The following is a 26,528-nucleotide window of genomic DNA, read 5'->3' as shown; positions in this document are numbered from 1 at the left end:
ATTTAAATTATATAAGTAATCATAATAATATATAAATATAAAATTAAAATTATTTAAACTCAATAAACAAGAAAAAAAAAGGTAAAGAAAAAAAAATTATATAAATAAATAAATAAAAACCAGCCTTAAAACGCTCATATTGATAACCTCAACCATAAATTAAAATAATAACAGGAATTAAATTAATTTCATAAAAAATATAAAATAAAATAAAATTATTTCTAAAAAAAACAAAAATAAAAAATAATAATAAAAATAAATATTAAAAAAATTAAAATACTTTAAATAATTATTCTTAAGACTAAATCTAGAAATATAAACTAATCTAATAATTCAAAACACCTAATATAAATATCAAATAAGAAAATATATCTATACCAAATAAATAACTAACATTTAAAAAAATAATTAAACATAGGTATCTTGAAATATATAAAAAAAAAAAAAAAAAAAAAAAAAAAATTCTGGGCCTAATCATCATCTTTTAAAATTAAGACTAAAAAAAATCATACTAAATAAAATTAATATTAAAATTATTAACATTGTAAAATTATTAATGACTTTAAGTAATCATTACCATATATACGAACTATTAAAATCAAAATTGTTAAACCTAAAACTCTTTCACTAATACAAAAAATAAAAAAAATTAATAATAAAACATATTGTTTAATAAATATTATTAAATTTAATAAAAATAATAAAGATAAAATTAATAATAAATATTCTAATCCTAAAAGTATTATTAATAAATGATTAAAATTAAAAATATAAAAATAAAACTCCAGAAAATAATATAAATATTAATACTAAAATAAATAAATTTATCATTTTAATAGTTTAAAAAAAACATTGATATTGTAAATCAAAATTATAAAATTATTTAAAATAAATCAGTATAAATATATACATATTATCATTAATCTCCAAAATTAATATTTTAATTAAAAATATATACTGAATTTAAATTTATTTTATTAACTAATTTAACCATAGCAATTTTATTAACTATAATAAAATCACCAATTAGATCAAACTTAATCATTTTAATTCAAACTATAACTTTAACATTAATAATTAATATAATTACTAAAACAGCATGAATTTCATTTATAGTATTTATCTTATACATTGGAGGATTAATAATTATTTTTTTATATATTTCAAGAATTGCTTTTAATGAATTAAATATTAATAAAAATTATAAAATTATAATTTATAAATTAACATTAATTTTAATGTTAATCTTTTATTTAAAATTAAATCTCAATCTTGAAAATTTCAATTATGAAAATAAATTTATATTTGAAGATAATTTTAATTTATTAAATATATTCATAATACCAAATAATTTAATAATTTATTTAATTATCTTAATCCTTTTTTTTATATTAATTTTAATTATTTGAATACTAAAAATTAATAAAGGACCAATTCGACAAAAAAATAATTAATGAAAAAAAATATACTAAAAACTTTATCCCCAATATTAAATTTACCTACACCAGCTAGAATTAGTTTTATATGAAATTTTGGATCTTTATTAATAATTTGTTTAATTAATCAAATTTTAACAGGATTATTTTTAGCCTTCCATTATAAAACAGATATTAATTTAGCTTTTCAAAGAATTATTAATATAAATCGAAATATTAACTTTGGATGATTAATCCGATCTTTCCATGCAAATGGGGGCTTCTATATTTTTTATTATAATTTATATTCATATTAGACGAGGTATCTATATAAATTCTTTCAACTTTAAAATAACATGAATTATTGGAGTAATTTTATTATTATTAACAATAATAACAGCATTTGTAGGTTATGTATTACCATGAGGACAAATATCATTTTGGGGGGGCAACAGTAATCACAAATTTATTATCAGCAATTCCTTATTTAGGAAATTCAATTGTTATTTGAATTTGAGGGGGATTCTCAATTAATAATGCTACATTAACACGATTTTTCTCAATCCATTTTATTTTACCATTTATTATTATTTTATTTACTTTTATTCACTTATTCTTTCTTCATTTAACAGGTTCTAATAATCCACTAGGAATTAATAGAAATTTTGATAAAATTACTTTTTCTCCATATTTTCTAATTAAAGATTTAATTGGATTAATCATATTTATATGAATATTTTTTATTTTAGCTTTAATTTTTCCATACCTACTAAATGATCACAATAATTTTATTATAGCAAATTCAATAATTACACCAAATCACATTCAACCCAGAATGATATTTTTTATTTTCTTATTCAATTTTACGAGCAATCCCTAATAAATTAGGAGGGGTTATTGCTTTAATACTTTCAATTTTAATTTTATTAATCTTACCTATATTAAACAATAAAAATTTTTTAAGAAATAAATTTTACCCATTAAATAAATTTTTATTCTGAATATTTATTATAACATTTTTTATTTTAACCTGAATTGGGATACAACCAGTTGAATACCCATTTATTACAACAGGGGCAAATTTTTACAACAATTTATTTTTCTTACTTTTTCATTAACTTTTATATCATAAAGTTATGAGATAAATTATTAATTTAGTTAATTAATTTATTTAAAATATTTATTTTGAAAATAAAAAATAGAATTTAATTCTATTAACTTAATACTTAAATTAATGATATAAGTTAAATAATTTAATAGAAAAATTAAAGACAAATAAAAATAAAGACAAAGGTAAAATTAATTTCCAAACTAAATATATTAATTTATCATAACGAAATCGTGGGTAAAAACCCACGTAATCAAATAACTATAAATATAAAAATCAAATAAAAATATTTAAATAAAATTTATTTATTATCAAACCAAAAAACATTTCACATAATAGTATCCCTATAAATATAATTCTTATATATTCAGATATAAAAATAAAAATAAAAGATAAACTTCTAAATTCAATATTAAATCCAGAAACTAATTCTGATTCACCCTCAGAAAAATCAAAAGGAGAACGATTTATTTCAGCTAAAAATCTAATTAATAATAAAATAAACAAAAAAAAAAGAAAAAAAAAAAATTTTAAATTAATTTGATAGATATAAAAATCATTTTAAATTAAAACTATTAATTAAAAATATTAAATTTATAATAATAATTATTATTCTAACTTCATATGAAATCATTTGAGAAATAAACCGAATTATACCTAAAACTGAATAATTAGAATTCGAAGATCATCTAATTATTAAAAAAATATAAACTATTAAACTTGAACAACAAAATATATAAATTAAACCAAATCCTATAATATAGTTCATACCAATATAAGGATAAATAAATCAAAAAAAAATTGAAATTAATAAACCCAATAAAGGAGAAATTATAAAAATAAAAAAATTTATATTACTCGGATAATTAACTTCTTTAAAAAATAATTTTAACCCATCACCTATAGGTTGAAAAATACCTTTAATCAAAAACTTATTCGGACCTTTACGTAATTGAATATAACCTAAAACTTTACGCTCTAATAAAGTAAAAAAAGCAACTCTTATAAAAACTATTAAAAATAAAATCGAAAAAATTAATAATTATAACAAATATAAAAATTACTATCTATAATAAAAATTATATAATTAAATTCTAAATTTAACACAATTATCTGCCAAAAATAGTTAAATTATTTTTATTCATTTAATAAAAATTTAATTTAATTATTTAATCCTTTCGTACTAAAACAAATTAATTTTTAAAAGATAGAAACCAACCTGGCTTACACCGGTTTGAACTCAAATCATGTAAGAATTTAAAGGTCGAACAGACCTAATACTAAAATTTTGCACCTAAGATTAATCTTAATTCAACATCGAGGTCGCAAACTAATTTTTAAATTTGGACTTAAAAAATTAATTACGCTGTTATCCCTAAAGTAACTTTTTCCTTTAATTAAAAATTTTAATTCAAAAATTCATGTAAATAATGTTAAATTTTAAAAAAGTTTATTAATGTTTTTTTATCACCCAATAAAATAAATTATAAAAATAAAATATTTATAAAACCAAAAAAATTAAAATTAAAATTTATAAAGTTTTATAGGGTCTTATCGTCCCTTTAAATAATTTAAGCTTTTTTACTTAAAAATAAAATTTTAATTATATAAATAATAAAGTTTATTTCTCATCAAATCTTTCATACAAGTCCTCAATTAAAAGACTAATTATTATGCTACCTTTGCACAGTCAAAATACTGCAGCTATTTAATAAATCATTGAGCAGATCCTATATTAAATTAAACTTAATACAATGTTTTTGTTAAACAGATGAAAATAATTTTTGCCGAATTCATAATTTATAAATGTAAATTATACTAATTTAATCATTATTACTATTAATTAAATATTCATTAATAAAATTTAATATTAATAATAAATAATTTATAATAAATTAAAAATAAATAAATAATAAATTTTTACAAACTTAAATAAAAATTTCTATTCCTATAAATTATTAAAATAAATAAATTATTATATAAAAATTTCAAGCTTATCCCTAAAATAATTTAAATTTAAAATATTAATCAACAAAATCAAAATAACTTTTAAAATTTTAAATTAAATTTAAATCTTAAATAACTAAAATATAATATAACGAATTAAATTTCAAAACTAATATTATTTTATAAATATTTATAACACAATAAATTAATAATAAAATTAACTCTATAAATTTTGAGATTTAAAAAAAAATTAAAATTTTAATCAACCCTGATACAAAAGGTACTAAATTAATTCTTTTATAAATTTAATTATTTCTTTCACAATACTATTAAACTATAAATCTATAAATTAATTTTTAATAAATACTAAAACCTTAAATAAATAAATTATTTTTATAAAAAATCAAATAAAAATTATTATATTAATAAAATAAATTTAAATAAAGTTTAACAACATCTTATCATTGTAAATGATATACTTAAATTTAGATATTTATTTAATCTTTCTAAATACACTTTCCAGTACATTTACTTTGTTACGACTTGTCTTATTTTTAATAAGAATGACGGGCAATATGTACATATTTTAGATCTTTCTTCATATTAACAAAATAAATAAATTTACTATTAAATCCAATTTCATTTTAATTTTCATTTAAAATCCAAAAATAAAATTTAATGTAACCCATTATATTCTTATTTATAAACCACATCTTGACTTAACATAAATTATAATAATAAATAAAGAAAATAAATTTTTTTAATATATTCATGACAGCGATATATGAATTAATTAAATAAGTAAAATTAATCGTGGATTATCAATTAATAAACAGGTTCCTCTAATAAGACTAAAATACCGCCAAATTTTTTAAATTTAAAGAACATAACTATTAATTTTTTTAGTAAATTAATTTAAATTTTTATAATAGGGTATCTAATCCTAGTTTTAAATAAAATTTAATAGAATAAAATAATTATAATAATAATATTTAATTAAATTTTACTTTTTAAAAAAAAATTAAATTATAAATTATATTTAATACTAATAACCAAACTATTTTATTTGTATATTATGTTTAACCGCAACTGCTGGCACATATTTAGTTTATACTTAAATTAATAATTAAATCTAAATTTCTTTAATATTTAATACTTAATACTGAGAATAATTAAAATCCTTTAAGAAATTATTAACAATCAAAAAATTTCATGTATCTTTTTAATTAAATAAAATTTTATAACAAAATAAATTATAATTATTAGTAAAATTAAAATAATACGGTTTTATAATATTATAAATTTTAAATAAATAAATTAAATCAAAATTTAAATAATTAACTGAATTATTTTAACTTTAATTCTAATATTTTTTAATTATAATACTATTTAAATTTTAAATCTAAATTTTAATACAATTTATTAGTTTCTGTTTTTTAATATAATTACTTAAATTAATTATTTTAACTTTAATTCTAATATTTTTTAATTATAATACTATTTAAATTTTAAATCTAAATTTTAATACAATTTATTAGTTTCTGTTTTAAATATAATTACTTAAATTAATTATTTTAATCAAATTAATATTATTAATATAAAATAACTAATACTTTTTCTTCTTTACCTCTTATATATATATATACAATAAATATCTATATATATTCATATAAGGATTTATATATTAATATATATATATATATATTAAATGTATAGATTATTAACATCATATAAGGATTTATATATATATATATATATATATATAAATATATAAGCTATATAGATGTATATTTATATTATATATATATACTATATACATATGAAGTCTATATATGTATACTACTATACATATTTATAAATCCTCTATATACTCTTCTTCCTTCTTTTTTTTTTTTGGAGGGGCATAGCCCCCCTTTTCAGATAAATAGAAACGTCATGCCTCATTAAAATATTTTTTTTTAAAAAATTTTCTGATATTTTTTCTAATACATTTATAAACCAATAAACATTTTTTTATTAAATAATATTTTAAAAATAAAATGCCTGAAAAAGGGTTACTTTGATAGAGTAAATCATGTATTATATATACTTTTATTATACTTTAAGAATTAAACTAATCCATAAATTTCAAAAATTTATATGCATAAACACTTAAGTATAAGTAAATTAGAAAAATAAGCTAAATTAAGCTTTTGGATTCATACTTCAAATATAGAATAATATTCTTTTTTCTGATAAATTTAAATTTAACAAAAATAATATTTTAATTTATATTAATATTTTAGAACTTTAATATCAATTTCAGCATCTAATTGACTTTCAATATGAATAGGGTTAGAATTAAACCTTATTCTCAATTATTCCTATTTTAAATTTTAAATCATCAATTTACTCTATTGAAGCTACAATAAATATTTCTTAATTCAAGCTTTTGCTTCAATTTTATTATTAATTTTCTTAATTAATAAAAATTTTTTTTTTATAAATAATAGTAATATTTTAATTATTTTACCACTATTAATAAAATTAAGATTAATACCTTTTCACTTATGATTACCTTCAATAATAGAAGGATTAAATTGATTTCATGCCTATTAATAATAACTTGACAAAAAATTTCCCCATTTGTTTTAATTTCATATCTAAATATTGATAAAAAATTTAATTTTCTTAATTATTTTAATTTCAATAAACTCAATTTTTGGAATAAATCAAAATTCTATACGTAAAATCTTAGCAATATCTTCAATCAATAATTCAACATGAATACTATTTGCAATTTTAATAAATAATAAATTATGAATCAATTATTTTTTAATTTACTCAATTTTAAATTTTTTAATTATTAAAATTTTAAATAATTATAATATTAATTATATTAATCAAATAAAATTTTTTAATTTAAATTTTTTCTTTAAACTAAATTTAATAATATTAATTTTTTCAATTATAGGATTACCACCTATAATTGGGTTTTTAATAAAATGAATATTAATCAAAAAACTTAATTTATAATAATTTATATTTAATTATAATAATATTAATTATATTAACAATTTTAAATTTATATTTTTATATTAAAATAACTTATTTCATATTATTTAATTTTAACTTATTCAATAAATGATATCTTCAATTAAAAAAAAATAATTACAACTTATTAATATTTATTAACTTCTTTAGATTATTTTTTAGTTATTTATTTATTTATTAAGGTTTTAAGTTAAATTAAACTATTAATCTTCAAAATTAAAAATATTTTTTTTTTAAACCTTAATTAAAATAATTAATACCTTTAAATTTGCAATTTAATATCATAGAATTTGAATATAAAGTTATTGATAAAAAGATTTTTTAAATCTATATATAAATTTACAATTTATAACCTATTATCAGCCATTTTATCTATAAAATGAATCTTTTCAACTAATCATAAAGATATTGGAACTTTAAATTTTTTATTGGTATTTGATCAGGTATAATTGGTTCATCCCTTAGAATCTTAATTCGACTAGAACTAAGTCAAATAATTCAATTATTAATAATAATCAATTATATAATGTAATTGTTACAATTCACGCTTTTATTATAATTTTTTTTATAACTATACCAATTGTTATTGGTGGTTTTTGGAAATTGATTAATTCCTATAATAATAGGATGCCCTGATATATCATTCCCACGATTAAATAATATTAGATTTTGATTATTACCTCCTTCATTAATAATAATAATTTGTAGTTTTATAATTAATAACGGAACAGGAACAGGATGAACAATTTATCCCCCCTTTATCTAATAATATTGCTCATAATAATATTTCAGTTGATTTAACAATTTTTTCTCTACATTTAGCAGGAATCTCATCAATTTTAGGAGCAATTAATTTTATTGTACAATTTTAAATATAATACCTAATAATATAAAATTAAATCAAATTCCATTATTCCTTGATCAATTTTAATTACAGCTATATTATTAATTTTATCCTTACCTGTTTTAGCTGGTGCAATTACTATACTTCTTACTGATCGTAATTTAAATACATCATTCTTTGACCCTGCAGGAGGAGGAGATCCATTCTTTATCAACATTTATTCTGATTTTTTGGACATCCAGAAGTATATATTTTAATTTTACCCGGATTTGGATTAATTTCACATATTATTAGTCAAGAAAGTAATAAAAACGAAACATTCGGTAATATTAGTATAATCTATGCTATACTAACTATTGGATTATTAGGATTTATTGTATGAGCACATCATATATTTACAATTGGAATAGACGTTGATACACGAGCATATTTTACATCAGCAACTATAATTATTGCAATTCCAACAGGAATTAAAATTTTTAGATGATTAGCTACTATTTATGGATCTAAAATTAATTTTTCACCTTCCACAATTTGATCTTTAGGTTTTATTTTTTTATTCACAATTGGAGGATTGACAGGAGTAATTCTTGCTAATTCATCTATTGATATCATTCTTCACGATACTTACTATGTAGTAAGCTCATTTCCACTATGTATTATCAATAGGAATTGTATTTGCTATTATTGCTAGTTTAATTCATTGATTCCCAATTTTCACTGGATTTTCAATAAATAATTTTATTTTAAAAATTCAATTCATTTTAATATTTATTGGGGTAAATATAACTTTCTTCCCCAACATTTTTAGGTTTAAATGGTATACCTCGACGATACACAGATTACCCAAATAATTTTTTACTATGAAATATAATTTCATCAATTGGTTCAATAATTTCAACATTTAGAATTATTATTTTAATTTATTGTATTTGAAATAGAATTTTTTTAAAAAAAACAACTATTTTTTAAATTAAATTTAAGAAATTCTATTGAATGAATTCATAATTTACCACCCTTAGAACATTCATATTCAGAATTACCTCTAATTATTAATTTCTAATATGGCAGAAACTATATGCAATGAACTTAAAATTCATTTATAAAGATATAATCTTTTTTTAGAAATTATAACTTGAATAAAACTAAGATTTCAAAATAGTAATTCACCACTAATAGAACAATTAATTTTTTTTCACGATCATACAATTTTCATTATTATTATAATTATAACAACAATTACTTATATAATAATTTTTATTATAAAAAATAAATTTATTAATATTAAAATCTCTGAAAATCAAATAATTGAATTTATCTGAACTACAACTCCACCAATTATTTTAATTTTTATTGCTATACCTTCACTTCACCTACTATACTTAATAGATGAAATTAAATGCCCAATTTTAACAATTAAAATTTTTGGTCATCAATGATTCTGATCATATGAATATTCAGATTTTTCAAATATTGAATTTGAATCTTATATAATAAATGAATTAAATAAAGAAAATTTTCGATTAATTGAAGTAGATAATAAAACTATTATCCCATTTAAATTTAATATTCGACTCTTAATTTCGTCAGACGATGTAATTCATTCATGAACAATTCCAAGTTTAGCTATTAAAATTGATGCAATCCCAGGACGAATAAATCAAATTAATCTTTTTATAAATCGACCAGGAATATACTTTGGACAATGCTCAGAAATTTGTGGTATTAATCACAGATTTATACCTATTTCAAATTGAATCAATTAATTTAAATAAATTTATTATTGAATTAAAAATTTTAATTCATTAGATGACTGAAAAGCAAAGTAATGATCTCTTAAATCAAAAATATAGTAAATTAGCAATTACTTCTAATGAAAGAGATTAGTTAAAGCATAACATTAATTTGTCAAATTAAAATTATTTATTAATATCACTTAATTCCTCAAATAGCACCAATTAATTGATTAATTTTATTCTTATTTTTTTTTTCTACATTTTATGTAATCATAAACTTACTATATTTTAATTTTATTAAAAACTTAAAAATTAATTTTTTTAAAAAAATAACATAAAAAATTACAACAAATTTATTTAATATTTTTGACCCATCAACAACAATTTTTAATTTAGAAATAAATTGAATCAGAACTCTTTTAATCATTTTATTTATACCAAACTTTTTATGAATCTTACCAAATCGAATAAACTGATTATTATTTAAAATATTTAATATACTAAACAATGAAATACTAATACTTTATAAAATAAAAAAAACTAAATCTCCTGCATTTTTATTTATTTCACTTTTTATATTTATTCTACTTAATAATTTTTTTAGCTTATTCCCATATATTTTTTCATCATCAAGTCATATAGTATTTTCTGTTACTTTAGCTATTCCATTTTGAATATTTTTTATTATTTTGTCAACTTGTAAAAACACTAAAAATATAATTGCACACTTGATTCCTTTAAATACACCAATTTACCTAGCCCCATTAATAACAATTATTGAAACAATAAGAATTATTATTCGACCAATATCTCTTTCTATTCGTTTAACAGCTAATTTAATTGCAGGACATTTATTAATAACTCTATTAAATTTTAATTCACTTATAATATTATTATTATTTTATTCAAATATTTATAATAATTTTTGAATTATGCGTAGCTTTAATTCAAAGTTATGTATTCTCAATTCTTTCATCTTTATACTCTAGTGAATAATGATAAAAATTAATCAACCATATTTTATTTTAAGATTAAGTCCATGACCTATCTTAATAGCATTTAATACATTTAATTTAATAATTTCTAATATTATAATTATAAATTTTAAAATAAATATAATATCATTATTTAATCTACTAATAATTATTAGTATTTCTATCTTATGATGACGAGATGTAATTCGAGAAAGAACAATTTCAAGGTAATCATAATTTTTATATTATAAATTTAATCAAATTTAGAATAATCTTATTTATTATCTCTGAAATATTTTTATTTATTTCTTTTTTTTGAAATTTTCTACACAATTCTTTAGCACCATCAATTGAACTAGGACTAAATTGACCACCAAAAAATATTATATTTTTCAATCCATTATTAATTCCTTTATTAAATACAATTATTTTTATTAACATCAAGTTTACTGTTTACTTTAGCTCATCTTTACTTACTTAATAATTCTAAAAAAAAAAACTATCATTTTTATAAATTTAACAATTATTTTAAGTATCTACTTTCTAATACTTCAAATATTAGAATATAAACAAGCTACATTTACATTCTCAGATTCAATTTTTGGTTCTTCTTTTTATATAGCAACAGGATTTCATGGTTTACATGTAATTATCGGAACAATTTTTTTAATTATCAATCTTATACGAATAATTAAACTTCACTTTTCTCATATTCATCATATCAGATTTGAATTAGGAGCTTGATATTGACATTTTATTGATATCATTTGACTATTTCTTATATAACTTTTTATTGATGAAATAATTAATTTTATTAATATAAATTAGTATATTTGATTTCCAATCAAAAAGTTTAAAATTTAAATAAAATAATTATATTAAATTTAATTTCAATAATTGTAATATTTATTATTTTAATAATTCTTTTTATACTAATAATTATAATTAATATAAAAATAAAATTTAATTATAATAAGTCAGCACCCTTTGAATGTGGTTTTGACCCATTTAATAAATCACGAATCCCATTTTCATTAAATTTTTATTAATTGCAATTATTTTTTTAATTTTTGATATCGAAATTTCAATTATTATACCAATAATTTTAAACTTTAAGATTTCAAACATAATTTACTTTAATTTAATGTTTATTATTTTTTTTATATTTATAATTATTACTATTTTTTATGAATGAAAATTTGGATCATTAAATGAAAAATTTAAAGGATAATAGTTAAATTTATAACATTTAATTTGCTTTTAAAAATTATTTTATAATTTATCTTAAATAAGAAGTAATAAATTACATATTAATTTCGACTTAATAATAGATTTTTTTTAATCCTTATTTTTAATTGAAACCAAAATAGAGGTTTATTACTGTTAATAATAATATTGAAAAAAAAATTCCAATTAAAAAGATTTTAAAAAAGAAGCTGCTAACTATCTTTTAAAGCATTATTAATGTTTAATCTTTAAATATTTATTAGTTTTAAAATAAAACATTATATTTTCAATATAAAAATAATATATTATTTATAAATAATTTTTTAAAAAATAAAATTTTTAAAAATTTGCAAAGGTAGCTACCTTACCATAAAAAAAAATTAAAATTAAATCAAAATTTTACCTTTTTTTTAAAAACACAAAAATAACCTTAACTAAGATTTAGTCTTTATTTCAAAATAAAACTTTTTTTTTAAAAAATAAAATTTTTAAAAATTTGCAAAGGTAGCTACCTTACCATAAAAAAAAATTAAAATTAAATCAAAATTTTACCTTTTTTTAAAAACACAAAAATAACCTTAACTAAGATTTAGTCTTTATTTCAAAATAAAACTTTTTTTTTAAAAAATAAAATTTTTAAAAATTTGCAAAGGTAGCTACCTTACCATAAAAAAAAATTAAAATTAAATCAAAATTTTACCTTTTTTTAAAAACACAAAAATAACCTTAACTAAGATTTAGTCTTTATTTCAAAATAAAACTTTTTTTTTTAAAAAATAAAATTTTAAAAATTTGCAAAGGTAGCTACCTTACCATAAAAAAAAATTAAAATTAAATCAAAATTTTACCTTTTTTTAAAAACACAAAAATAACCTTAACTAAGATTTAGTCTTTATTTCAAAATAAAACTTTTTTTTTAAAAAATAAAAATTTTTAAAAATTTGCAAAGATAGCTACCTTACCATAAAAAAAAATTAAAATTAAATCAAAATTTTACCTTTTTTTAAAAACAAAAAAATAACCTTAACTAAGATTTAGTCTTTATTTCAAAATAAAACTTTTTTTTTTAAAAAATAAAATTTTTAAAAATTTGCAAAGGTAGCTACCTTACCATAAAAAAAAATTAAAATTAAATCAAAATTTTACCTTTTTTTAAAAACACAAAAATAACCTTAACTAAGATTTAGTCTTTATTTCAAAATAAAACTTTTTTTTTAAAAAATAAAATTTTTAAAAATTTGCAAAGGTAGCTACCTTACCATAAAAAAAAATTAAAATTAAATCAAAATTTTACCTTTTTTTAAAAACAAAAAAATAACCTTAACTAAGATTTAGTCTTTATTTCAAAATAAAACTTTTTTTTTTAAAAATAAAATTTTTAAAAATTTGCAAAGGTAGCTACCTTACCATAAAAAAAAATTAAAATTAAATCAAAATTTTACCTTTTTTTAAAAACACAAAAATAACCTTAACTAAGATTTAGTCTTTATTTCAAAATAAAACTTTTTTTTTAAAAAATAAAATTTTTAAAAATTTGCAAAGATAGCTACCTTACCATAAAAAAAAATTAAAAATTAAATCAAAATTTTACCTTTTTTTAAAAACAAAAAAATAACCTTAACTAAGATTTAGTCTTTATTTCAAAATAAAACTTTTTTTTTAAAAATAAAATTTTTAAAAATTTGCAAAGGTAGCTACCTTACCATAAAAAAAAATTAAAATTAAATCAAAATTTTACCTTTTTTTAAAAACACAAAAATAACCTTAACTAAGATTTAGTCTTTATTTCAAAATAAAACTTTTTTTTTTAAAAATAAAATTTTTAAAAATTTGCAAAGGTAGCTACCTTACCATAAAAAAAAATTAAAATTAAATCAAAATTTTACCTTTTTTTTAAAAACACAAAAATAACCTTAACTAAGATTTAGTCTTTATTTCAAAATAAAACTTTTTTTTTAAAAAATAAAATTTTTAAAAATTTGCAAAGGTAGCTACCTTACCATAAAAAAAAATTAAAATTAAATCAAAATTTTACCTTTTTTTTAAAAACACAAAAATAACCTTAACTAAGATTTAGTCTTTATTTCAAAATAAAACTTTTTTTTTAAAAAATAAAATTTTTAAAATTATTTAAAAATTTTAAATTTACCTTTATATCTTCAATATAATGCTCTATAATTAAGCTATTCAAATTTAATAATTAAAAAATAAAATAATTAAAAATCATAAAAAAAATAATAAAATATAAACCTTATAACTATTTAAAAAAATATTTTGACTAAATAAAATTAATTTTTTAAAAAAAAAATTAAACCTCTATTTAAATTATATTCAATTCAACCAACCTCGAAAACTTTTAAAGAAAAAAAACCAACATAAAGAAAATTATTTAAAAAAAAATTAACCTTAAAAAATAATAAATTTCATATTATACCAAAAAAAAAACATTAAATAAAGAAATAAAATAACTTATAGAAAATAAAAAATTATTAAGTTCAAAAAAAAAATCAAATTCTAAAAAATAAAATTAAAAACTCTTAAAATTTTAAATTTAAATTCTAATAAAATTAAATCAAACTTATAAAATATCAATCATATAAAAAAAGAACCAAAAAAAATTATAATAAATCTAATAAATATTATTCTAATAATCAAAATTTTTCTTTCAAATTTAACAATTATTATATAATTATATATAGAAAAAATTTATTATTATTAAATAATAAATTACACGAATAGAATAAAAAAAAGTTAAAAAAAAGAAAATAAAAAAAAAAAAAAAAAAAAAAAATTTAAATTTATTATTAAAAAATATTCAAAAATTAAATCCTTTTGAATAAAAACTACAAAAAAAAGGAAAACCACATAAAGACATTAAAGTAAATATAAAAATTAAACCACAAAAAGGTAAATAATCAATTAAACCACCCATTTTACGAATATCTTGATTATTATTTATATTTAAAATTAAAATCCCAGCTCTTAAAAATATTATAGATTTAAATAAAGCAATGTATTAATAAATAAAAAAAACATATATCAATTTTACCTAAACATAAAATTATAAATATAAATCTTATTTGTCTTAAAGTAGAAAAAGCAATAATTTTCTTTAAATCAAATTCAAAAATTGCATTCAAACCAGCTATTAATATTGTCAAACAAGAAATTACTATTAAATAATTTAAAAAAGAAAAATTTAAAAAAATTTCATTAAAACGAATTATTAAGTAAATACCAGCAGTAACTAAAGTAGAAGAATGAACTAATGAAGAAACAGGAGTAGGGGCTGCTATAGCTAAAGGAAGTCAAAGTCAAGAAGAAAAAGGAATCTGAGCTCTCTTAGTTAAAGAAGCTATTATAATTATCAATATAATAAAAAATAAATAATTTAAATTAACATAATAATCAATTAAAATAAAATTTCAAGAACCAAAATTTAATATTCAAATTATAGATATAATAATAAATAAATCACCTAAACGATTTAAAATAACTGTTACTAAACCTGAACTATAAGATTTTTTATTTTGATAAAAAACAACTAAACAAAAAGAAACCATCCCTAAACCATCCCAACCTAATAAAATTCTAATCAAATTAGGACTAATAACCAAAAAAAATATAAATATAATAAAAAAATTTATTAATATTAAAAATCGACTCTTATTAAAATCATAATTTATATATTCTATACTATATAATAAAATTATAGAAGAAATTAAAAAAACAAAAGAAATAAATATTAAAGATATTCAATCTATTAAAATAACATATAAAACTATACAAGAATTAAAAAAAAAAAAATATATATTCAATAAAATAAAATTTATCAAAATAAATCATTAATAAACCTATAATAAAAAAAAACTACAAATAAAATAAAATAAAAAAAAAAAAAAAAAAAAAAAAAATTAAATTTAATTATTTAAATATAAAAATATAATCTTTAATTCCACAAATTAATATTTTAAATAAACTATTTAAATAACAAAATAATTCTATAATTAAAAAAATTAAATTTAATGGAACTCAATGCATAAATAATAATATATATTCTCTTAAATTAATATAAACTAAATAATTTATATTAAAAAATAATTTACCATATTGAGTATATAAATATAAATATAAACTATATAAAAATATTAAAATTATAATTAAAAAATATAATATATAAAAATAATCTAATCAAATTATTAAACTAATTAATAAAAATAATTCACCAAATAAATTTAAAGATGGGGGAAAAGATATATTTGAAGAACATAATAAAAATCACCAAAATGATAAAACAGGATAAATATTAATTAAACCCTTATTTAAAAATAAACTTCGACTTTTAAAACGTAAATAACAAATATTTCTTAAACAAAATAAACCAGAAGAACATAAACCATGGCCAAATATTAAAATTAATGAACCAAAATAACCACAATTATTTAAAGTTAAAAACCCAATAATTACTAAAGCTATATGAACAACAGAAGAATAAGCAATCAAAATTTTTAAGTCTCTCTGAAAAAAACAAACTAATCTTAAAACCAATATACCTAATAAACATAAAGAAATAAATAAATAATTAAATTTTAAGTTAACTTTAAAAACTAATATTAAAACATGATAAATACCAAAACCACCTAATTTTAATATAATCCCAGCTAAAATTATTGAACCACTAATAGGAGCCTCAACATGAGCCTTTGGAAGTCAAATATGAAATATAAATAAAGGTATCTTAACTAAAAAAATTATTATTAAAAATAAATAATAATAAAAATTTAAATTATATAAGTAATCATAATAATATATAAATATAAAATTAAAATTATTTAAACTCAATAAACAAGAAAAAAAAGGTAAAGAAAAAAAAATTATATAAATAAATAAATAAAAACCAGCCTTAAAACGCTCATATTGATAACCTCAACCATAAATTAAAATAATAACAGGAATTAAATTAATTTCATAAAAAAATATAAAATAAAATAAAATTATTTCTAAAAAAACAAAAATAAAAAATAATAATAAAAATAAATATTAAAAAATTAAAATACTTTAAATAATTATTCTTAAGACTAAATCTAGAAATATAAACTAATCTAATAATTCAAACACCTAATATAAATATCAAATAAGAAAATATATCTATACCAAATAAATAACTAACATTTAAAAAATAATTAAACATAGGTATCTTGAAATATAATAAAAAAAAAAAAAAAAAAAAAAAAAATTCTGGGCTAATCATCATCTTTTAAAATTAAGACTAAAAAAAAATCATACTAAATAAAATTAATATTAAAATTATTAACATTGTAAAATTATTAATGACTTTAAGTAATCATTACCATATATACGAACTATTAAAATCAAAATTGTTAAACCTAAAACTCTTTCACTAATACAAAAAATAAAAAAAATTAATAATAAAACATATTGTTTAATAAATATTATTAAATTTAATAAAAATAATAAAGATAAAATTAATAATAAATATTCTAATCCTAAAAGTATTATTAATAAATGATTAAAATTAAAAATATAAAATAAAACTCCAGAAAATAATATAAATATTAATACTAAAATAAATAAATTTATCATTTTAATAGTTTAAAAAAAACATTGATATTGTAAATCAAAATTATAAAATTATTTAAAATAAATCAGTATAAATATATACATATTATCATTAATCTCCAAAATTAATATTTTAATTAAAATATATACTGAATTTTAAAATTTATTTTATTAACTAATTTAAACCATAGCAATTTTATTAACTATAATAAAATCACCAATTAGATCAAACTTAATCATTTTAATTCAAACTATAACTTTAACATTAATAATTAATATAATTACTAAAACAGCATGAATTTTCATTTATAGTATTTATCTTATACATTGGAGGATTAATAATTATTTTTTTATATATTTCAAGAATTGCTTTTAATGAATTAAATATTAATAAAAATTATAAAATTATAATTTATAAATTAACATTAATTTTAATGTTAATCTTTTATTTAAAATTAAATCTCAATCTTGAAAATTTCAATTATGAAAATAAATTTATATTTGAAGATAATTTTAATTTATTAAATATATTCATAATACCAAATAATTTAATAATTTATTTAATTATCTTAATCCTTTTTTTTATATTAATTTTAATTATTTGAATACTAAAAATTAATAAAGGACCAATTCGACAAAAAAAATAATTAATGAAAAAAAATATACTAAAAACTTTATCCCCCAATATTAAATTTACCTACACCAGCTAGAATTAGTTTTATATGAAATTTTTGGATCTTTATTAATAATTTGTTTAATTAATCAAATTTTAACAGGATTATTTTTAGCCTTCCATTATAAAACAGATATTAATTTAGCTTTTCAAAGAATTATTAATATAAATCGAAATATTAACTTTGGATGATTAATCCGATCTTTCCATGCAAATGGGGCTTCTATATTTTTTATTATAATTTATATTCATATTAGACGAGGTATCTATATAAATTCTTTCAACTTTAAAATAACATGAATTATTGGAGTAATTTTATTATTATTAACAATAATAACAGCATTTGTAGGTTATGTATTACCATGAGGACAAATATCATTTTGGGGGGCAACAGTAATCACAAATTTATTATCAGCAATTCCTTATTTAGGAAATTCAATTGTTATTTGAATTTGAGGGGGATTCTCAATTAATAATGCTACATTAACACGATTTTTCTCAATCCATTTTATTTTACCATTTATTATTATTTTATTTACTTTTATTCACTTATTCTTTCTTCATTTAACAGGTTCTAATAATCCACTAGGAATTAATAGAAATTTTGATAAAATTACTTTTTCTCCATATTTTCTAATTAAAGATTTAATTGGATTAATCATATTTATATGAATATTTTTTATTTTAGCTTTAATTTTTCCATACCTACTAAATGATCACAATAATTTTATTATAGCAAATTCAATAATTACACCAAATCACATTCAACCAGAATGATATTTTTTATTTTCTTATTCAATTTTACGAGCAATCCCTAATAAATTAGGAGGGGTTATTGCTTTAATACTTTCAATTTTAATTTTATTAATCTTACCTATATTAAACAATAAAAATTTTTTAAGAAATAAATTTTACCCATTAAATAAATTTTTATTCTGAATATTTATTATAACATTTTTTATTTTAACCTGAATTGGGATACAACCAGTTGAATACCCATTTATTACAACAGGGCAAATTTTTACAACAATTTATTTTTCTTACTTTTTCATTAACTTTTATATCATAAAGTTATGAGATAAATTATTAATTTAGTTAATTAATTTATTTAAAATATTTATTTTGAAAATAAAAAATAGAATTTAATTCTATTAACTTAATACTTAAATTAATGATATAAGTTAAATAATTTAATAGAAAAATTAAAGACAAATAAAAATAAAGACAAAGGTAAAATTAATTTCCAAACTAAATATATTAATTTATCATAACGAAATCGTGGTAAAAACCCACGTAATCAAATAACTATAAATATAAAAATCAAAATAAAAATATTTAAATAAAATTTATTTATTATCAAACCAAAAAACATTTCACATAATAGTATCCCTATAAATATAATTCTTATATATTCAGATATAAAAATAAAAATAAAAGATAAACTTCTAAATTCAATATTAAATCCAGAAACTAATTCTGATTCACCCTCAGAAAAATCAAAAGGAGAACGATTTATTTCAGCTAAAAATCTAATTAATAATAAAATAAACAAAAAAAAAAGAAAAAAAAAAAAATTTTAAATTAATTTGATAGATATAAAAATCATTTAAATTAAAACTATTAATTAAAAATATTAAATTTATAATAATAATTATTATTCTAACTTCATATGAAATCATTTGAGAAATAAACCGAATTATACCTAAAACTGAATAATTAGAATTCGAAGATCATCTAATTATTAAAAAAATATAAACTATTAAACTTGAACAACAAAATATATAAATTAAACCAAATCCTATAATATAGTTCATACCAATATAAGGATAAATAAATCAAAAAAAAATTGAAATTAATAAACCCAATAAAGGAGAAATTATAAAAATAAAAAAATTTATATTACTCGGATAATTAACTTCTTTAAAAAATAATTTTAACCCATCACCTATAGGTTGAAAAATACCTTTAATCAAAAACTTATTCGGACCTTTACGTAATTGAATATAACCTAAAACTTTACGCTCTAATAAAGTAAAAAAAGCAACTCTTATAAAAAACTATTAAAAATAAAATCAAAAAATTAATAATTATAACAAATATAAAAATTACTATCTATAATAAAAATTATATAATTAAATTCTAAATTTAACACAATTATCTGCCAAAATAGTTAAATTATTTTTATTCATTTAATAAAAATTTAATTTAATTATTTAATCCTTTCGTACTAAAACAAATTAATTTTTAAAAGATAGAAACCAACCTGGCTTACACCGGTTTGAACTCAAATCATGTAAGAATTTAAAGGTCGAACAGACCTAATACTTAAAATTTTGCACCTAAGATTAATCTTAATTCAACATCGAGGTCGCAAACTAATTTTTAAATTTGGACTTAAAAAATTAATTACGCTGTTATCCCTAAAGTAACTTTTTCCTTTAATTAAAAATTTTAATTCAAAAATTCATTAAATAATGTTAAATTTTAAAAAAAGTTTATTAATTTTTTTTATCACCCCAATAAAATAAATTATAAAAATAAAATATTTATAAAACCAAAAAAATTAAAATTAAAATTTATAAAGTTTTATAGGGTCTTATCGTCCCTTTAAATAATTTAAGCTTTTTTACTTAAAAATAAAATTTTAATTATATAAATAATAAAGTTTATTTCTCATCAAATCTTTCATACAAGTCCTCAATTAAAAGACTAATTATTATGCTACCTTTGCACAGTCAAAATACTGCAGCTATTTAATAAATCATTGAGCAGATCCTATATTAAATTAAACTTAATACAATGTTTTTGTTAAACAGATGAAAATAATTTTTGCCGAATTCATAATTTATAAATGTAAATTATACTAATTTAATCATTATTACTATTAATTAAATATTCATTAATAAAATTTAATATTAATAATAAATAATTTATAATAAATTAAAAATAAATAAATAATAAATTTTTACAAACTTAAATAAAAATTTCTATTCCTATAAATTATTAAAATAAATAAATTATTATATAAAAATTTCAAGCTTATCCCTAAAATAATTTAAATTTAAAATATTAATCAACAAAATCAAAATAACTTTTAAAATTTTAAATTAAATTTAAATCTTAAATAACTAAATATAATATAACGAATTAAATTTCAAAACTAATATTATTTTATAAATATTTATAACACAATAAATTAATAATAAAATTAACTCTATAAATTTTGAGAATTTAAAAAAAAATTAAAAATTTTAATCAACCCTGATACAAAAGGTACTAAATTAATTCTTTTATAAATTTAATTATTTCTTTCACAATACTATTAAACTATAAATCTATAAATTAATTTTTAATAAATACTAAAACCTTAAATAAATAAATTATTTTTATAAAAAATCAAATAAAAATTATTATATTAATAAAATAAATTTAAATAAAGTTTAACAACATCTTATCATTGTAAATGATATACTTAAATTTAGATATTTATTTAATCTTTCTAAATACACTTTCCAGTACATTTACTTTGTTACGACTTGTCTTATTTTTAATAAGAATGACGGGCAATATGTACATATTTTAGATCTTTCTTCATATTAACAAAATAAATAAATTTACTATTAAATCCAATTTCATTTTAATTTTCATTTAAAATCCAAAAATAAAATTTAATGTAACCCATTATATTCTTATTTATAAACCACATCTTGACTTAACATAAATTATAATAATAAATAAAGAAAATAAATTTTTTAATATATTCATGACAGCGATATATGAATTAATTAAATAAGTAAAATTAATCGTGGATTATCAATTAATAAACAGGTTCCTCTAATAAGACTAAAATACCGCCAAATTTTTTAAATTTAAAGAACATAACTATTAATTTTTTAGTAAATTAATTTAAATTTTTATAATAGGGTATCTAATCCTAGTTTTAAATAAAATTTAATAGAATAAAATAATTATAATAATAATATTTAATTAAATTTTACTTTTTAAAAAAAAATTAAATTATAAATTATATTTAATACTAATAACCAAACTATTTTATTTGTATATTATGTTTAACCGCAACTGCTGGCACATATTTAGTTTATACTTAAATTAATAATTAAATCTAAATTTCTTTAATATTTAATACTTAATACTGAGAATAATTAAAATCCTTTAAGAAATTATTAACAATCAAAAAATTTCATGTATCTTTTTAATTAAATAAAATTTTATAACAAAATAAATTATAATTATTAGTAAAATTAAAATAATACGGTTTTATAATATTATAAATTTTAAATAAATAAATTAAATCAAAATTTAAATAATTAACTGAATTATTTTAACTTTAATTCTAATATTTTTTAATTATAATACTATTTAAATTTTAAATCTAAATTTTAATACAATTTATTAGTTTCTGTTTTTTAAATATAATTACTTAAATTAATTATTTTAACTTTAATTCTAATATTTTTTAATTATAATACTATTTAAATTTTAAATCTAAATTTTAATACAATTTATTAGTTTCTGTTTTTAAATATAATTACTTAAATTAATTATTTTAATCAAATTAATATTATTAATATAAAATAACTAATACTTTTCTTCTTTACCTCTTATATATATATATACAATAAATATCTATATATATTCATATAAGGATTTATATATTAATATATATATATATATATTAAATGTATAGATTATTAACATCATATAAGGATTTATATATATATATATATATATATATAAATATATAAGCTATATAGATGTATATTTATATTATATATATATACTATATACATATGAAGTCTATATATGTATACTACTATACATATTTATAAATCCTCTATATACTCTTCTTCCTTCTTTTTTTTTTTGGAGGGGCATAGCCCCCCTTTTCAGATAAATAGAAACGTCATGCCTCATTAAAATATTTTTTTTTAAAAAATTTTCTGATATTTTTTCTAATACATTTATAAACCAATAAACATTTTTTTATTAAATAATATTTTAAAAATAAAATGCCTGAAAAAGGGTTACTTTGATAGAGTAAATCATGTATTATATATACTTTTATTATACTTTAAGAATTAAACTAATCCATAAATTTCAAAAATTTATATGCATAAACACTTAAGTATAAGTAAATTAGAAAAATAAGCTAAATTAAGCTTTTGGATTCATACTTCAAATATAGAATAATATTCTTTTTTCTGATAAATTTAAATTTAACAAAAATAATATTTTTAATTATATTAATATTTAGAACTTTAATATCAATTTCAGCATCTAATTGACTTTCAATATGAATAGGGTTAGAATTAAACTTATTCTCAATTATTCCTATTTTAAATTTTAAATCATCAATTTACTCTATTGAAGCTACAATAAAATATTTCTTAATTCAAGCTTTTGCTTCAATTTTATTATTAATTTTCTTAATTAATAAAAATTTTTTTTTTTATAAATAATAGTAATATTTTAATTATTTTACCACTATTAATAAAATTAAGATTAATACCTTTTCACTTATGATTACCTTCAATAATAGAAGGATTAAATTGATTTTCATGCCTATTAATAATAACTTGACAAAAAATTTCCCCATTTGTTTTAATTTCATATCTAAATATTGATAAAAATTTAATTTTCTTAATTATTTTAATTTCAATAAACTCAATTTTTGGAATAAATCAAAATTCTATACGTAAAATCTTAGCAATATCTTCAATCAATAATTCAACATGAATACTATTTGCAATTTTAATAAATAATAAATTATGAATCAATTATTTTTTAATTTACTCAATTTTAAATTTTTTAATTATTAAAATTTTAAATAATTATAATATTAATTATATTAATCAAATAAAATTTTTTAATTTAAATTTTTTCTTTAAACTAAATTTAATAATATTAATTTTTTCAATTATAGGATTACCACCTATAATTGGGTTTTTAATAAAATGAATATTAATCAAAAACTTAATTTATAATAATTTATATTTAATTATAATAATATTAATTATATTAACAATTTTAAATTTATATTTTTATATTAAAATAACTTATTTCATATTATTTAATTTTAACTTATTCAATAAATGATATCTTCAATTAAAAAAAAATAATTACAACTTATTAATATTTATTAACTTCTTTAGATTATTTTTTAGTTATTTATTTATTTATTAAGGTTTTAAGTTAAATTAAACTATTAATCTTCAAAATTAAAAATATTTTTTTTTAAACCTTAATTAAAATAATTAATACCTTTAAATTTGCAATTTAATATCATAGAATTTGAATATAAAGTTATTGATAAAAAGATTTTTTAAATCTATATATAAATTTACAATTTATAACCTATTATCAGCCATTTTATCTATAAAATGAATCTTTTCAACTAATCATAAAGATATTGGAACTTTATATTTTTTATTTGGTATTTGATCAGGTATAATTGGTTCATCCCTTAGAATCTTAATTCGACTAGAACTAAGTCAAATTAATTCAATTATTAATAATAATCAATTATATAATGTAATTGTTACAATTCACGCTTTTATTATAATTTTTTTTATAACTATACCAATTGTTATTGGTGGTTTTGGAAATTGATTAATTCCTATAATAATAGGATGCCCTGATATATCATTCCCACGATTAAATAATATTAGATTTTGATTATTACCTCCTTCATTAATAATAATAATTTGTAGTTTTATAATTAATAACGGAACAGGAACAGGATGAACAATTTATCCCCCTTTATCTAATAATATTGCTCATAATAATATTTCAGTTGATTTAACAATTTTTTCTCTACATTTAGCAGGAATCTCATCAATTTTAGGAGCAATTAATTTTATTTGTACAATTTTAAATATAATACCTAATAATATAAAATTAAATCAAATTCCATTATTCCCTTGATCAATTTTAATTACAGCTATATTATTAATTTTATCCTTACCTGTTTTAGCTGGTGCAATTACTATACTTCTTACTGATCGTAATTTAAATACATCATTCTTTGACCCTGCAGGAGGAGGAGATCCAATTCTTTATCAACATTTATTCTGATTTTTTGGACATCCAGAAGTATATATTTTAATTTTACCCGGATTTGGATTAATTTCACATATTATTAGTCAAGAAAGTAATAAAAACGAAACATTCGGTAATATTAGTATAATCTATGCTATACTAACTATTGGATTATTAGGATTTATTGTATGAGCACATCATATATTTACAATTGGAATAGACGTTGATACACGAGCATATTTTACATCAGCAACTATAATTATTGCAATTCCAACAGGAATTAAAATTTTTAGATGATTAGCTACTATTTATGGATCTAAAATTAATTTTTCACCTTCCACAATTTGATCTTTAGGTTTTATTTTTTTATTCACAATTGGAGGATTGACAGGAGTAATTCTTGCTAATTCATCTATTGATATCATTCTTCACGATACTTACTATGTAGTAGCTCATTTCCACTATGTATTATCAATAGGAATTGTATTTGCTATTATTGCTAGTTTAATTCATTGATTCCCAATTTTCACTGGATTTTCAATAAATAATTTTATTTTAAAAATTCAATTCATTTTAATATTTATTGGGGTAAATATAACTTTCTTCCCCCAACATTTTTTAGGTTTAAATGGTATATACCTCGACGATACACAGATTACCCAAATAATTTTTTACTATGAAATATAATTTCATCAATTGGTTCAATAATTTCAACATTTAGAATTATTATTTTAATTTATTGTATTTGAAATAGAATTTTTTTAAAAAAAACAACTATTTTTAAATTAAATTTAAGAAATTCTATTGAATGAATTCATAATTTACCACCCTTAGAACATTCATATTCAGAATTACCTCTAATTATTAATTTCTAATATGGCAGAAACTATATGCAATGAACTTAAAATTCATTTATAAAGAATAATCTTTTT

General features: G+C 16.5%; 6 pseudogenes across 2 annotated transcripts; 3 read left to right on the top strand and 3 right to left on the bottom strand.

Annotated features, from left to right (window-relative positions):
* Nucleotides 1-1,139: 1,139 nt before the first annotated feature.
* LOC132931162 (NADH-ubiquinone oxidoreductase chain 1-like) lies at nt 1,140-3,578 on the bottom strand (annotated as a pseudogene).
* LOC132931166 (cytochrome b-like) lies at nt 1,532-2,572 on the top strand (annotated as a pseudogene).
* Nucleotides 3,579-9,468: 5,890 nt separating the features above from the next.
* Nucleotides 9,469-10,140, top strand: LOC132931226 (cytochrome c oxidase subunit 2-like; annotated as a pseudogene).
* Nucleotides 10,141-14,476: 4,336 nt separating this feature from the next.
* On the bottom strand, nt 14,477-16,145 carry LOC132931325 (NADH-ubiquinone oxidoreductase chain 5-like; annotated as a pseudogene).
* A 2,406-nt stretch (nt 16,146-18,551) lies between these two features.
* LOC132931165 (cytochrome b-like) lies at nt 18,552-19,631 on the top strand (annotated as a pseudogene). Its single transcript, XR_009662355.1, has one exon. The product of XR_009662355.1 is annotated as a cytochrome b-like (transcript).
* LOC132931414 (NADH-ubiquinone oxidoreductase chain 1-like) lies at nt 19,030-20,637 on the bottom strand (annotated as a pseudogene). The gene has a single exon (XR_009662602.1). The product of XR_009662602.1 is annotated as an NADH-ubiquinone oxidoreductase chain 1-like (transcript).
* Between the last annotated feature and the right edge of the window lie 5,891 nt (nt 20,638-26,528).

Source organism: Rhopalosiphum padi, unplaced genomic scaffold (genome assembly GCF_020882245.1).
Source record: "Rhopalosiphum padi isolate XX-2018 unplaced genomic scaffold, ASM2088224v1 scaffold1, whole genome shotgun sequence".
Classification (NCBI taxonomy): domain Eukaryota; kingdom Metazoa; phylum Arthropoda; class Insecta; order Hemiptera; family Aphididae; genus Rhopalosiphum; species Rhopalosiphum padi.
The sequence above is the reverse complement of the archived record's forward strand: the minus strand, read 5'-3'. Positions and strand labels throughout refer to the sequence as shown.